Consider the following 17564-nt stretch of genomic DNA (forward strand, 5'->3'; position numbering starts at 1 on the left):
AGGGCAAAAACCCCAAGTATTCTCTGACCGATCTTGATACTGAAAACTTCAGGTTGGTTACATACGAGCTTTGTGTATTACATTTAATACGCATCCGATATTTTTGTAAATGTTACCTGAAAATGAATTATAATAATTTGTCTACACAGAACTGTTGGTGAAATAATTGCAGTCAGCCTCGCCCAAGGAGGCCCATCTCCTGCCTTTTTCAAAGAATGGTGCTACAATTTCCTCTGCTCAGGAGAGGTTGATTTCAGCTGTTTGTCTAAGGAGGATGTTGCAGATGTGGAATCTTCCCTGCTCATCCGCAAAGTGAGTACCTGGTTTAGCTCTGGCACATGATATATTATGAGTATGGTGTTTTTAAACACTTTTAACCTTCTGTATTTCCTCTTTCACATTATACATTTCCAGGTTGAAGATGCAGCAGACATACAGTCTCTGATGATGTGGGCTGATGAAATTGTCAACTGTGGATACACAAACCAGATAAAGATGGATAGTAAGGAAAGCATGATCCGGTAAGGGAGAAAAAATCAGAAAGATCATTAACCCACCCCCCCATCCCCAACTAGTTTTTCATTTTGTTTGTTTTTTTTAAGTGCCATTGTCTTACACTCTACAACAAGACTGATTCCAAAGCTACAGCAGCTCCGAAAGGGCATGGAACTGTATGGTCTTGTGAACCTGATGGCTGTAAATCCTGAAGCTTGCCACAGTTTGTTTGTTCCTGGGAAAATCCTCAAAGTAAGTATTAACATAGCAGCTTCAGTCTGATCCAAAGACAATCCACTTATCTGTATTGTAGTTATCCTGTATTTATTTATTAGTTTTGAATGAACAATATATCTAAAATATAACCTACTTTATTTCCTTATTTACAGCCAGACACTGATTTCATTATGATGAGCTGTATATACCTATTGTCATGGTCCGCGGCCCGGCGTCCGAGGAGCTGATGGGATGCCCACGCCCACGGGTTAACTCCACACCTGCACCCCATCCCAGGCGATCATCAGGTGGACTATTTGATCCAGCCCAGCCTGCTGCTCCACGCCAGTCCGTAGTTGTCTCACAGCGGTAACGTACACCTGCGGGAAAGCGATTGTGAAAACTCATCTGTCTGAACTAGCGCTAATTCTGTCCTGTGCACTCAGATAACAACTCGGCGTGTTTTTTTGAGCCACCTGCCTGTCCACCTGCCCGTCTGGAATTTGGATCGCCTTCAGTACTCGCCACCTCGACTTTCCTGGAGCTCCCCCCGCGGACCCTCACCCCTCCCTCCGGCTCCCACGGCCCCGCTGTCACCGTAAGACTCATACTCTTCCCCCACGTATGCTGCTATTTCCCCGCGCCCCAATAATTCTTTTCCTTTTTCTGTTGCAGCCTCCCACAGTCCCGTTTTCGGCGTTCCTGCGCGACTCATCTCCCGGTCCCTTGGTTTCTCTAGTTTCACGCATGTTTTCCTTCTACCCTCCCGGGACACCTTCAGTTAAAATAAAGTTTATTTTCTCGTACTCCTGTGTGTGTTGGCTCTGCTTCTAGGTCCAGCTTGTGCGCTGAACTTCGGTTCATGACACCTATAGTATTGTATATATACCGTATGCATCTGTTAAATGTTCTTGCTTTAACATGCAGGGCACTAAAAAGTATTCTTAGTTGTTAATTTAAAACATTGTAATCCAGATTGCTTTTTATTTAGAAAAGACTTCAGAAACATTTTCAAACATCACAGATGGAAACACAGGCGGTGCAGGTGGTGAAAAATCAGAGTCTCTTGCTGTCCACCATGTGCTCCAGTGGATGACCGGCCAGTCCCATGTTCCCATCCTTCCTGATGAAAAGAGACATTTCAAAATAACATGCAAGTTTGACCACGAATGTAAGGAGCGGCTGGGAGATCACTCCATTTGTTACCCAGTTGTGAGTGCATGCACTTGTGACTTTTCCAGTGCAGCATCTGGACACTTACACAGTGTTTAAAACCATAATGAGTGCAGCAGTTAAATATGGTGGTGGATTCCACAGAGTTTAACACATTGTTGTCTTGTAATTTGGAAACTAAATGAGTAAAAATGTTTCTAAACATTAGCTGTTCGTAGCCGTTTCATGAAAATGACAAGACTTCAAAACTTTGTGTAGGGTCCTACGTTGATAGATAATAAGCAAGTGCTTTGTTTGCTTGTCTACTTGTAATCTGAATGTTTTAGCAAAGAAATCCAGTATTTGAGAACTTAAAAGAACGTTGACTTTCACGTCCATGTTAAGTGTCACTGTTGGTTTGACACCTGTAGCAAGAATTGTATGTACAGGTCATGACCGTGTGACTCAGAATGTTCCAAGGGATTAATAGTTCTCTGAAGTCCCTCCAGGGTTTCCTCATCCAGTGGGCATTCAACTTCAGGAACCACAACTGTGCTGTTAGATTCTTCTTGCAGTACAGCACTCTCCCAGTCAATGCCTGGATCCTGAAGCTCCTTCAAATCCACAAACATATATAATGGTCATTATTCCAGAATAGGTACTTTTGGGAGGAATGTTATTTTGTGTAAGCGTTTTTTCCATTAAATACAACAATTTAAAAAGAATGCCTTTGTTTTCATGTTCTTCTTACTGTAATTTAGATTAGTGGTAATTGATAAGCAAGAATGTATAAAATCACCAGAAGTATCTCCCAGATGTGCTACAAGTGTTTAATTTGTTAATTTCAGAAAAGCAGAGTTGACTGCTAACTAAAATTTTGAAATTCAACATTTAAATAAATAAATTAAAAAAAATCAGATTATGATCTGGTACCTCAAGTCTCTCGCCCTCGTCCAGCTCTTGTAGCTGTCCCATACACCAGAGCTGTTCAGGAGTGAGACCGCCTTCTGTCCTGAGGGGATGATTATTCCATCCTCCAACAAAGGTGACAAGATCTGCTCGGAGTCGAGGGACAAAGATGTAGTGGACACCAAAGAGATGAATGACATCTGAAATGTCAAGCAGGCCATCCTCCTCGAGTGAGTGAAGAATATCATGGTACTTGCTAGTGACTGCAATCCAGACATCACGCCAAAGTCGTTCTACTCTGTAAATACATTTGAATTTGGATTTCAGGTATTTCATACTTCAAATCAATATCAGAACTGCTACAACAATCTACCCATGCAGTCAATAATAATATAAAAAACATCAAAAGACTAACCTCTGATATGAAACTCGCTCTCCCTGTTCCTCTTGTGGCAAACATGAAATGTGCAATGTCCAGGTTTTCTACTCCTTGATCTGCCCTAACCCTATGATAAAAATACATTTTTAAGGAATTTTTAAAGTTTTCTTTAATGAAACTTGTTGCTAGCATATAAATTAAATCAGGGCATAAAACCTTGATGGCAAGCCGTGAAGCTGGGCTGATCTCAGGAAAAATGAGAATGCAGTTTTTGCCCTGTTGTTAGTTGCTGCATCCAAGTACAGGACCTGCAGTAAAAACAAATGGAAAATTAAAGATCTGGTTTCAGATGATGTATAGTTTTTCAGTTAATAATGCAGTTTCATAATAAGTGTTCAAGGAATATGGTACGGTTCTATGTTCATAACCATAATTCAAAGCTTGAGTAGTCTATACATCAATATTGGTAGTACTTATCAAAAAATGAAAATGGCCTTTTAGTTGAACCTTTTTTTGTAAAGAACTGATTATAAATTTAAAAAAAAAATTGCAAATTGTCCACTATGTTGGCTTGCTGAATAATTGATGTTCATAAAAAATAACCTAATAAAGCTCTCATTTCAAAACTACCAAATATTCAATTCAATTCAATTCAATTTTATTTATATAGCGCCAAATCACAACAAAAGTCGCCTCAAGGCGCTTCATAGATACAGAGAAAAACCCAACAATCATATGACCCCTATGAGCAAGCACTTTGGCGACAGTGGGAAGGAAAAACTCCCTTTTAACAGGAAGAAACCTCCGGCAGAACCAGGCTCAGGGAGGGGCGGCCATCTGCTGCGACCGGTTGGGGTGAGAGAAGGAAGACAGGATATTCTACATAACAGTTAAAATTTTACCTTCCTTGAGTAGCCATCCACTCCACCAACGATCACAACATTGTACCTGTTTCAGAGGGAAAACAATCTCACTAAGGCTTGATTTGCAGAACATGTAAGACATTGAAAATACATTTTTCAGTATGCACACTTGCCACTGACTTAAACTGGACACTTGTCAGGTGTGCTGAAAATAATACCAACATTTTTATATGTTTATAAGTTCAATGAGACTAAATACTTTATTTCTCTTGTCATGATTTTTTTTTTAAGTTTTCTGGAGCACTTAACATATTATGTGTTGATAGGCTTGTTATCATGGAAACTATCGATATACAAAGTGTAAATAATTGCTCAAGAAAATTTACAATTAACAATATTACTGGTTTTGTTACACATCCTGTAATCCTTTTACTTAATATTACTCTATCAAGTGCTTTTTAAAATATTATAAATACACTGAAAGACCTATCAGATAAGGTTGATTAAAGCAGATTTAAAGTATAACGTGCATCTTTCTGCCCAACTTGTGTTAGAGCTATATAAGTGGGTATTTTACCTTATTAGCTTGTGATTTGTGTCTATGTGGACCAGGGAGAGAGGGCCTCGCACCGAGTAGCTTCTTCGCACAACACAGCCTAGTTCTGTGATCCGTTTGAAGATCCCTACAGCATCAACTCGATGCATGGAGGCCATCATTCTCCACCACTGAACACGGAGACCCATAGAAACCAAATGTCCTTGAACCATTTGGCATCTGATTTTTGATAGCCGATATGATGTTGTCCAGCTCTTGGTCATTCATTGTGCTGTATGTTCCTCTCACAGACAAGTCAAATTCTTGCATCCTCCTGTAGATTGTTCTTCTTGAAACACCAAGACATTTAGCAATGCAGCTGACTGGCAGCTGAATGTTCAACAAATTCTTGAGTTTTTCTCTCTCTAGTACGATTTTAAACAAGCTATTGTTGAACCAATATTAAAGAAACCAAATTTGGACCCATCTCTTCCAAGCAGTTACAGGCCAATATCAAAACTTCCATTGGTGTCAAAGATTTTGGAAAAAACAGTTGCAGAACAACTTAACAACTTTTTGGAAAAGAACAATGTTCTGGACATTTTCCAGTCTGGTTTCCGCAAATTGCACTCCACTGAAACCGCTTTGCTTAAAGTGTCTAGTGACATTCTGATGGCAGCAGACTCTGGAGAGTACACTGTTCTGGTTATGTTGGATCTCAGCTCTGCTTTTGATACTGTTGATCACAGCATCATGATAAATAGGCTGAAGGACTTGTTTGGGATTACTGGCGTTGTTTTAAAATGGTTTATGTCGTATCTATCTGAGAGATCCTTTACTGTCTGTATAAATCATGTGCTGTCGGAAACATCAGTTCTGTCTTCTGGGGTACCTCAAGGATCTGTTTTAGGTCCTATTCTCTTTTTGCTGTATATCCTCCCTCTAGGCCACATTATCAGACGTTACAATAATATTTCTTATCATCTCTATGCTGATGACATTCAGTTGTACTGTTCTTTCAAAGCTTCTGAGTTGTATAAATTGTCTTGTTTAAATAATTGTCTGTCAGAAATCAAACAATGGTTAAATGACAATTTCCTTCAGTTAAATGCAGATAAAACAGAAACTTTGATTATTGCACCTGATCACATGCTCTCAGAAATTAGGCAGCATATCAGTTTTTTAGACCCTTCATTTCAGTCGAGTCTCAGAAACTTAGGTGTTATATTTGACAGTTCAATGTCTCTTGAGAAACACTCTAAACAACTTGTCCGGAACTGTTTTTATCATCTAAGAAACATTTCTAAACTCAGGCTACTGGTGTCAAAGGCAGAACTTGAGATGATTATTCATGCTTTTATCTCTTCTCGTTTGGATTATTGTAAGGGTCTTTTTACGTGTCTTAACAAATCAGCTCTGGATCGCCTTCAGTCTGTACAGAATGCAGCGGCAAGACTTTTAACTGGTACAAACAAGAGGTCACACATTACTCCAGTTTTGGCTTCTCTTCATTGGTTGCCTGTAAATTTTAGGGTTCATTTTAAAATTTTAGTTGTAACTTTTAGAGCTCTGCATGGTGAAGCTCCCCAGTATATCTCTGACCTGCTGAAACCTCATGCTTCATCCCGAGCACTTAGGTCTTCAGGTCAGAGGCTACTGGTGGTCCCACGTACTAGATTTAAAACACGTGGGGATCGGGCTTTTCAGGCACTGGCACCTAGGCTGTGGAACTCTCTGCCGTTGTCTTTACGCTGTCTAGACTCTACTGACTCCTTTAAAAAGCAGCTGAAGACATTTTTATACAAACGGGCTTTTAATTAATTTTAACTTGTATGTCTGATCTTATTGTAAAGCACTTTGTGATTTTTATCTGTGAAATGTGCTATATAAATAAATTTTACTTACTTACTTACTTACGATTTTGGGGTGGCCAGGTCCCAGACCAACTTCTGTTTCCAGTTCAATAATGGCCACAGAGCTGATTAATTTAACACTGAACCAGATGATGAACATTTTGTAGAGCCTCTGTAATCTCCAGTGTTGGGAAGGTTACTTTTAAAATGTATTCCATTACAGAATACAGAATACATGCCCCAAAATGTATTCTGTAACGTATTCTGTTACGTTACTCAATGACAGTAACGTATTCTGAATACTTTGGATTACTTAATATATTATCATGCTTTTTACAACAACGTGAATGTACTATTGCTGTGTGATTTATTACTATTACTGAAGGTCCGCGACTCCGAACTGTAGTAAAGGGACCTCTGACTAATACGGCGGGGTCCCTGTCGGCTCGTAGCTGAAAAATAGCTTTACTTTGTTGTGTGGGTCAACTTTTCTTGACAGAGAGAGGCGTTGAAAGACTGCTCCAACGGAACTTATTGTTTTCGGAGGAAAACACGAACACGGTGTACAGTCGAGTCTTAATAGCTTACTTACAACTGGGCTTGTCAGGCTCTCTGTTTGGCTGCAGTGGTTATTATAATATTTACATGCTTCCAGCTCCCGTTTTTCCTCGATGACAACTCGTACTTTTCCACTCCCCTTTTTCTCCCTCGTCGCGCTCACAGACCCATAACGTGTATGGCAGTCCATTCTCCCTGCAACACGGACTACACTGCCCATGATGCTACATTCTTTAGAGCTATGCTTGTAGCATTCTGCCTGTTAGCTTAGCACAACAACAACAACGAAAAGGCGCTCTCTCACCCAGGAAACACACAGTCGCAGAGAGAGAGAGAGAGCGTTGCCCTGTAACCATGGCAACCGTAACGCTGCCGCCTGGAACAACAGAACTTAGCTGTCAAACAAAACCCAAACAGGCCTGACCCGCGACAAAATGAAACAGGAAAGTACCGCAGTGTAATCCATTTATTTCAACAAAGTAACTGTATTCTGAATACCACCTTTTTAAACGGTAACTGTAACGGAATACAGTTACTCATATTTTGTATTTTAAATACGTAACGGCGGTACATGTATTCCGTTACTCCCCAACACTGGTAATCTCTGACAGACCGCCTATTTGCTGAGAGAAAGATTCAAATAGAACAAGCTCATGACGAGTCAAGAACTCCAAATAATCCAGATTTAGTGGTTGTTGGTTTAAAGCAGCTTCCAGTTTAGGGAGGAGTCTATGCATCATTTGCTGTCTCAGTATGTCCTGTTAAAAGCAGCAAAGAACATGGACAAGTAATTAGAAAAATACAATGAAATGATGTATCTCAGACAAAAATAAACAACCCATAAAACAAACTACATGAGGTACATCATTTTTCAAGTTTGCATAGTTTTCAAATTAGCTAACGTCAGTTATCAAGCGAATAATAATGTACAAAATGATTTTATATTACTTACATGTGGCCGGGACATGCTGTTTTCGTGCTGCTGTTCAGTATTCGACGACATAAAAGAGAGCTACTCAAATATAATTTGGAAAAATGAGTCAGATGGCATGGTTGTATGATGCAACTACATTATACTACACCAACAATAGTCTTAAAAAATAATATATTTTAAAATAAAATAATTAAAAATATTATCCGCAAATTGGGGTTTAATAGAATTTAGCTGGATTTAGCTACATTTCGGACAGTGTTTCCGGAATGCAGTAGCTAGCGAGCTGATTGGAGACCGTAAGAGCCAATCAGAATTTTTGAAACCAAGTTTGTGATTGGTTGGTTTTGTGGCACACTTATAACAGTGTACAGAGAGTTGAGCGTACAAAGCAGAGAATGTTGTGAGCGCAAGCAACACATTGCGAGCAAGCGCAAATGAAAAACTGAGCGAGAGGGGGTGCTATTGTGTGTGTATATGGATAAGCGCAAACACTGAAATATGTTTTTTGCACGCAGCAATGAATTTTGTTCACTCAAATTCAGCTTTTGTACGCTCAAAATAAATTTCTCCTCAAAATGCAACACTTGCACCTGCAATTTTTTTTTTACGTGCGCTCAATTTTTTTTTACGTGCGCTCAGAATAGTGGCACAAAAATAACGCCATAGTGGTGGCAGCATGAAGTCCGCAGGAGGCTGGCAGAGTTTGCAAAACTACAGACATTCTATACTTAAGTAGAAGAATAGAATAGAATAGAATTGAGTAGCTCTTTATTGTCATTGTTACAGTTTAGCATCTCTCCATGTGTGTGAAGTACACAATAGCATAAGTATTTACACTATAACACAGACAAATTTACATTTACACAAGAAAGATATGTACAAGCTATACATACACCTGAATACAGACGGATACACCCATGCATACACACATACACACACATACACATTGAGTGTGTGTGTGTGTGTGGGGGGGGGGGTTAAATAGTGTTACAGTAAATACAGTTTAAAGAGGTAGGAATGTTGGTTTCATTAAAGTATACACAGATATACAGTTTATAAATAAGGTGTAATGCCCATGGCACACCTCCAATCAGGGTGGAGGTAGGGCATGTTTGACAGACTTCTATTGAGTCTGTTTGTCTTCATCTTGATGGACCTGTAGCGTTTACCGGGGGGGTTGGGGTACGGGTCTGCCAGTATAAATGTCTCTGAGGGGGATTAGTCAGGGTTCGTACGGGTGCTTGAAATCCTTAAAAATGCTTGAATTTTAATGTTGTCTTTTCAAGGTTTGAAGTGCTTGAATTTCAGATGTGGTGCTTAAAACTGCTTGAAAGTGTAACTGTATTTCATTCAACACAAATAACTATCTGATTGAATAGTTTTCTTATCAGATAGAGAAATAAAATGAGTCCCAAAATGTACAAGCAAAATTTCCCCGTGCCTTGCGCCTCTGTCTGTTTCAACATGTGACCCCGCCCCTCCCTTGGACAGTCGGTGATGAGTGCACTAACATACCTGTAGGTTGCCGTTTTAATGAGTGTTTGATGGAAAACGACAATGGCGGAGTTTGCGCTCTCTAGTCATATGATAGGTGAGTCCTAGTAAATAATTTTCCAGTACGTGTACGTTACACATGCTATTTTTTCAAAATTATGATTATTATTTTGCTAGCTATTAAACTCGCTGGAGAAATGATTGAAATCCACTGAGTGTGATGCAATATGCCAGCGCTATTATGGAATATGCTGTGAACTTAGCTAACATTCCTTAGCAGTAATATGAGTTAATTTACTCAAGTGAAAGCTTTAAACATTAGCCCGATACATAACTAGCCAACTTAAGGCTTTCTGATTAACCCTCTGGGGTCGATGGACCCAGAGTCTCCATTTCAACTTGGGTGGAACGTGCGGACTTCAAACTATATACCAGGTTTTAAATTATGTTGATAGGCCACGTAAAACCGATGTTTTTTTTTTAAATAAAACAGTGGCATTTACTCTGGGAAACACGGTAAAAACTGCGTTTTCTAGGGAGAGTGCTAGCAAACACGCTTTGCTTGTGAGTGAAAAACGAAAAAGAAAAAACACTCCTTCCCTATTGGTCGAAAAATGTACCATGTCGACCAATCAAAAAATGATATGGCAACATGTGGCATTTGGTTGTTTGGGAAGAGGGGGAAGTTTTAGGAGTGACCAGCGATAGAAAGTGAGTGAGCGAAAGAGAGAGAGTTTTGGTACGTGAGAGATTTGTGACGTTTACCGTGTTTGGAGTCTCAAGTTAGTGTGTTTTCTAGTGTAGTTAGTGTGTAGTGTAGTCGTTGTTTTGTTTTGTGTGTCAGTTCTACTAGTGAATGTCACAGTTGCTGCAAAAAAGCCACCAAAGGCAAATTGCAGTGTAAACGCTGTCCTCACATGGAAAACAGGAGTGACACACCTGCTGTCAGACCTGCAGGATTTATCCCTGCGCTGTTCTCATCTGTGTTATAGTGGACACAAACTATTTTTTGGAGTTGCATAAATAATTTGTGTGCCTTCTTATTTGATGCAGCACACCTGATTGTTCTGTAAATAGTTTGAAATGGTTATATAAAAAACGTCTGAGCCTTGGCTGCATTTTTAGGTAAATAGTACCATATAACTTTGTTGTTGCAAAACTTGTGCATATTTTTTTAAAATGTACAATTTCTATTTGCATTTCAAGTTATGAAAATGATTCGGTAAACATGTTTGTGGTTTTTACAGTCAAAAATATCACTTTTCTACTCGGAATTTTGTCTGAATTTAGATAAATTGTGTATGTATGTAAAGTATGTCCAAATGAGAAAATAAGAGATTGGCAAGATAAACAGTTTTTAAAGGTGAAATATAGAGGCCAAATCAAAAGTAGTCAAAAACGGCCAATTATACCCTGGACCCCAGAGGGTTAGAGGCTGAAAGCAAAGTTGTCACCAAATACTGTTTATATTTGTGTGTATTGCTGCACTTTAAACTGTTAACTTGGTGCCTTTGGGTGAAATAGTGGTAATATGAGGGACCGATCCATATGGTCACAAAGAATAGCCACTTGTTTCTGTGCTACCAAAGTTCCCCGGCTTTCATTCAAAATGTGTTTATCCTCAGCACCTACACATTAAACTACTTAAACATTATTGTAAACGACCACGGCAGACCCAGTGGCATTTTAATCATTCTTTATTAATACTTGACAGTTGCTGTCCACAATACACACAAAGCTGCAGCTCTCCCGCTGCCAGCTCAACGTACCAACCACAACAACCACACACAGGACCCACTACAGTATTTAAGTAGGCGGGGCATGATTGCGGATACCATGCAGGTGCGTCTGCCGTCACTGCACGGCACCGCAAGCCACGCCCCGCCACATACCCCCATCGCCCGACTGAGGCCGGGGAGCCATCCGGCCAAACCTACTCCCCTCCCCCCGCGAGCAGGAGAGAGACCGTTGGCATCCCCAGCTCCAGGTCCAGCGACAGGGGGGTGTGAGTTCAGGTGGTCGCCCGCTCCAGCGGCGCTGGCAAAGCTGGTCCGGAGGTCAGTCGCGTGGCAGGTGGTCACGGCTCACAGGTGACTGGGCCGACCTAAGATCAATTGGTGCGCCGGCCTCTGGTGGAGATGAGGCCGGTCTGGCGAGCACGCCGCCCTCAGACTTGGCGGGGCCGTCACACAGCTAGCCCTCCAGCCGAGCAGGCTCCCTTGGCACGGGGACCTCGGACTCCTCCGCCGCCGCCGCTCCCGGCTGAAGCAGCCCCTCACGCGGCACCTCCTGCACCGCCACTCCCGGCTCGAGTAGCTCCTCCACCTTCTCATCCTCCTCCTCACCGGGCAGGTGTGGACCCTCGCGCACCTCCTTGACCACCGGCATGCGCAGACCTTCACGCGCCTCCTCGAACACCGGCACGCGCACTCTCCCCGCGCTGACCTCCGGCTCGGGCTGGGCAGGTGGGTGAGCTGGTGGTGGGCCCAGCAGTTGCTCCACATCCCTCCTCCGGGGAGCAGGAATGGGCGCAGGCCCCTGCCGGGCACAAGCCACTCCCACCCGTGGAGTGGGGATGGGTGCAGCGGCAGGCTGGTCCCTGGCTGGTCGCAACCTGGGGGCCGCCAGCTTGGCCACCATTTGCACCAGCTCCTCCCTCTGCTGGCCCAGTCCTGGGTCTGCCGTGCCTCCCTTCCCGGGTTTCGGCACCACTGTAAACGACCACGCAGACCCAGTGGCATTTTAATCATTCTTTATTAATACTTGACGGTTGCTGTCCACAATACACACAGAGCTGCAGCTCTCCCGCTGCCAGCTCAACGTACCAACCACAACAACCACACGCAGGACCCACTACAGTATTTAAGTAGGCGGGGCATGATTGCGGATGCCATGCAGGTGCGTCTGCCCTCCCTGCACGGCACCGCAAGCCACGCCCCGCCACAATTATAAATGGCTTCAAGCTCACACTGAGGCCTGTGGGGCACTATCAGCCACTGAGACAGTAGACACATTTATATGTGTATTTGTATATGAATATTTCATACTTTAAGGCTGCCTGTTTATTTAAGGGAGATGAATAAAATACATTAGAATTGTACATAATGGTATCACAGGTGATAAATTCAATAGATTTTAAGTAGATGCTTGTGCATTCTTAAAGTCTGCTGAATTGAACTATGTGAGGGTGTTCTTGTCTAATATTTTCATGTGTGTGCGCGTGCACGGGTATGTTGGTATGGGTATATGTATATATTTGTAGGTTGTGTATCCTTGAGGTGTTAATGGGGTTATTGAAAATGTGTATATGTGCGTATGTGTGTATATACGTATGTATGGATAGATAGAAACATATATGTATATATATAAAAAAAAATTTAAAAAAATTACAGATAACATATAATGTAATTGCAAGGAGGTATTTCTGTAGTCTATTGATACTAGATAGTGGAAAAGGGGTGGGATTAAATAAGTTTATGCTTCTTCCTGCTCCTTTTTGAACATGAACGTTATTTGGAGTTGTGGTTGCTCGTTTTCCTTTTGTTTTGCTTTGTTCATTTGTCTCTTTTAATTCTATTTTGTTGTACTTTTTCAACATGTTCAAAATAAAGATTCAATCAATCAATCAATCAATCAATCTGTTCAAAGCCTCTCCCAGTCAGTGCTGTTCTCCATGCCTGGCTGACTGTACATGATGTTATTAGCACAAACACTTTAAAGGTGATCATTTAGGACTTCGGCAATAATACAGACAGCAATGTAGTTAGCAATAAAACAGTTTTATTGGGAATTAACTTAAAAAACAAACAAACAAACATCTGTCTCCAATTTCTTGTCACACAGGAAAGAAGCATCAATATCTGATGAGAAGACTTATTTATTTCTTTTTTGGGTTTTTTTCAACAGGAGAAGAATATCTCTAACAAGTTGATTTATTCACATTTTCACATCTTAATTTTTAAGTGAAATGTGTATTTTGAGTTAATACACTATGTATATAAGGCGATCGTTTCCTTTTGCAGTATTTTTGTGTGGTGCGTTTTTCTATGTCTTAACAAAAGGGGAACAAATGTGTTTAAGTTCACCTAGGATGATTTAATTTTCACATTCTTACTGGGGTGATGCGAATTGAAACATGCATTCTTTTTTTTTAGGCGGGGGTGCTGGAAAAGCTTGAAAAGGCATATGAACCCTGATTAGTGAGGTGCCAATTGCCCGCTCTGCTGCCCTCACCACCCGCTGCAGTTTGCTCTTGTCCTCCGCGGTGCAGCGGTTGAACCAGAGTGTGCAGCAGTAGGTCAGAAGGCTCTCGATGGTGGAGCAGTAGAGGTTTACTAGCAGTCTCTGGGGTAACTGGGCCTGAGGCAGTTTCCTGAGAAAGTACAGCCTTTGTTGTGCTTTCCCTACCTGGTGGGAAATGTTTGTGGACCAGGTAAGGTCGGCCGAGATGTGGACTCCAAGGAACTTAAAGCTTTCTACCCTTTCTACCTCCTCCCCACCAATGTAGAGGGTAGAGTGCTCAGATTGCTTTGTTCTTCTGAAGTTGATTACCATCTCCTTGGTCTTGGCTGTGTTCAGATACAGGTTGTTGTTTTCAGACCATTGCTTCAGATGCTGAACCTCTTCTCTGTAGGCTGATTCATTGTTGTTGTCGATCAGTCATATGATGGTGGTGTCAACAGCAAATTTTATAATGATGATACTGGTGTGGATTGGAGAACAGTCATGGGTGAAAAGTGAGTATAAGAGGGGACTGAGGACACACCCCTGTGGGATACCTACATGCAGAATGAAGGTGGAGGCGGTGTGTGCTCCCATTCTGAGTACAAATAGTTCTATTAAAAATACTCCAGTAAAAGCTGAAGTACTGATTCAACTTCTTAAGTAAAAGTAAAAAACCACAGGCAGTTAAATGTACTGAAAGTAAGAAAGTAAAAATTAGCTTTTTGGAGTAGGTTTCTATTTCTGTGCAAAGCTAAGTGAACCTTGTGCTATATTAACATAATGATAAATTATATCAGTGATGGGGATACAAACTTTAGACTTTTCAAGACATGTTGAGGAGGTCATTTAGCCATTTAAATCAGCTGTGTTGGATCACGGACACATCTAAAACCTGCAGGACACCAGCCCTTGAGGCCGGTGTTGGACACCCCTGTCTTTTGTCTAGATGGTACAAAGCTGGTATGAAGGTGGAATCTAAGCATCTTCAGCTAAAAATCATTAAAATCTTTGCTACACTTGATGTAACCTAACTCCCACCATGAAACCACAGCCACTGTGTGTCAGTCACACACTGTTCTTTACTATAAACCCATCAAGGTACAACAAAGGTACAACAAACTAACCAGTTTATCCTTTTATTTAGTATTTTCATCCAGCCTTTAAATAGCAGTCAGTCTACCTCAGTTTGAGTTACAACAAGTTTGCACAATATGAAAAAACACAATGTCACATATACAGATCTGAGTGCGTGTTTAAGATTTTCCACTCTGGCCTGGACCTGCGGTGTTCGCCCCTCTGGGGTGGAGCTTTGGAGACCACACTTGCCTCGACCATCTGTTCCTCGTCACCGATAATCAGCAGGTGTATTTAAGATCAGCATCCCCACCAGTTCTTTGCCAGTTTGTCAGGTACCTTATGGTGGTAGCAGGCCTCACAGTAATTCCTTGTTTTTGGGTTATATTTACCTTGTTCTCCTCTCGTTTCATGCAGTCATGCCATATTTCCATACCACACTTACCTTCCTTGCTCACCTCTGGACGGTGATCTCAAACTAAGGTTTTCTTCCAGTCTTGCACCACACTTCTCAGGATTTGCAACTACTCACCAACTTTGCCTGCCTGTCCTCCTATCCAATGGCTCCGCTAACAAAATGGAACTTAGGTTGGATATTGCCTTTGCCCGGACATTCATTTGGAAAGAATCCCCTTCTCTTAACTCAATCGCGTGCAAACCCAAGTAAGCCACAGTCCACACCAGTATTGCTCTCCCTTGTTCCAAATTGCTCAGGTCAGTAATATCCCTCTCCTCTGTTTCAGTGCCTTTGTCCTCTGAGGCTTGCCATTACGCACAGACACTCCCCATGGCAGTTCCTATGCTCACTGATTCATGTCATTGTAAAGGAAAAAATGTGTAAAATCCTATTTTGCCTCCATTATTGTGTCTTGCACTTGGGTCCACACTGCAATCCGGCCACCTGGCCGTGACACAGACCAAATAACTGATTTAAAAACATGAGAACTTGCATGGATGCTTCAAATTTCCAGTTTATCAAATACCACTGAGCAGTTCTTATTTTTAAATCTAACTTCTCTTTTTCTTTCTTATCCTTTCTCTCTCTCTGAGTGAAGTTAGCTCTCTTTCTTTCCCTGTGAAATACAGCAGCTGGAATTTTAGCAACACACTGTGAGACAGACTGCACACAGTTTGTGTGTTTGCTGATGTTTGTTGTGCTGATAGAAATGCTGCATTTGAAATAACCTCCCACTTAAAAAAGTAACCCTCTTTATGCTCACTCCTCTTCAGTAGGGCTAGCTAGATGCTGAACTTACAACTTATGGACACCTGCAGTCATTCTAGTATTGTGGCAAAAACAAACAAACAAACAAAAGAACAGTCCCACTTTTCACAACTGACTTTGGTGCACATTATCTCTTTTTATGCAACATCCTATGGTGATTGTCCGGGACCAAGTAGTGATGTGTCCTGTGTGTCGAAGCTTCGAATCGTGCGTCGGGTAATTGCGGGGGCGTTTTTCTGAAGCGCGTATCGAGGCTTGCTTTGATTACGTATGCAGTGACGTTCGAGGCCTCGCGGGCAGTCCGTACCACGTGACTGATTCAGGGACTGGTTCACCGGTTCGCGCCAGATTCGAAATAACATGGGCAGGAAAACAGCTGATTCCCCATCACACCGTGTTGTGGAATTGGATTACGTACGTGCTACATATTTACTTGTGCATTTCTTCTTCGATGGAACCAGCAAGGAAGAGATGTTTTTTTTTTAAATTTTGTCTCTCCTAATAAAGTATGCACACAGTAATAAATATCACAAATGATAAACACCAAAATATAAATAAACAACACTACACATCCTATAATCTGATTTCTGTCTTTTAGTTTATTAAAAAGTGAAGCACCAAACACTAGTTTGTGTCATTATCCAGATGTACATAAGGCTTACACATCATTATAATCAAAGAGCCCGCTTCACTTGAATTGTCCACTTGATGGCGCAGTAGAGCAAATGAATCATCACAATGCTTCGAACCATGAGTCGACCAATTGGATGGAAAGCTTCAGTTCATCATGAGGCTTCATCTCACCATCACTAGGACCAAGCAGTGAAGCATAAAGGACACAGGGGGTTTTAATTCAAAAAACGGGTTTTATTGACCCAAAAATATGAAAATATATTTAACAAAGCCAAAACTTAAACAGGCAGACCAATAAAAGAGGTCAACTCAATAGACTAAACTCAAGATAATAATTAAAAGAACCTCAAACAAACATGACAAACTGACCTGCTGAAATGACACACAGGGGAACTTAAATACTGGTTTAGCTAAACCAAATGACACACATGGGGGAAAACAAGATGGCTGCCATATAACCCACTAATACAAAACAATGAAACAAACATGAAACACCCCCCAGGCAATGAAGCATGTGGTGCAATCCAATTAGGCTGTCAGTGGTACTTCAGGTCTCGCAGCCCTTTGCCACACCTTTTGCCAGACAGGAGAAGCCAACCCCCAGGTAACTCAAACAAAGAAAGATGTATTAATATAACAAAACAGAACTTTGACCTTGCAAGGTTAATATGTGCGCACGCCATATAAACATTGGAAGGTGTGATGGAAAAATAAATACATTTAATAAAGAAACAATATTGAACAATAAATAGAATATTTTAAAGTAGTGACTGTAAATTAAACTAAAGTGAATCAACGGGTGGTGAGGTGTGGAGCTTACCATGTGTGGCATGCCATCACAGTGATAAACAAATGGGAGTGCCATTCATGTTTTACTGTTTAGGCTCAGAACAGTTTGATGTATCAAGACTCACATTGACAAAATAACTCGACTGAAATGCGTCAAATTAAAAGTAATGAGCCTTTTTTTAAAATGTAAGGATTAGAAAGTACAGACATTTGTTTAAAAATGTAAGGAGT

At 41.2% G+C, this 17564-nt stretch overlaps 1 long non-coding RNA gene across 1 annotated transcript; it reads right to left on the reverse strand.

The window, feature by feature from the left end:
• Positions 1 to 3256: 3256 nt before the first annotated feature.
• LOC120719567 lies at positions 3257 to 4348 on the reverse strand. The gene is made up of 3 exons (XR_005692718.1): positions 4054 to 4348; positions 3368 to 3459; positions 3257 to 3278 (listed from the first exon to the last, which is right to left on the reverse strand). It is a non-coding gene; the product is annotated as an uncharacterized LOC120719567 (long non-coding RNA).
• Positions 4349 to 17564: the final 13216 nt, after the last annotated feature.

This window comes from Simochromis diagramma, unplaced genomic scaffold (genome assembly GCF_900408965.1).
Source record: "Simochromis diagramma unplaced genomic scaffold, fSimDia1.1 OVJJ01000344.1, whole genome shotgun sequence".
In the NCBI taxonomy this organism is placed as follows: Eukaryota; Metazoa; Chordata; class Actinopteri; order Cichliformes; family Cichlidae; genus Simochromis; species Simochromis diagramma.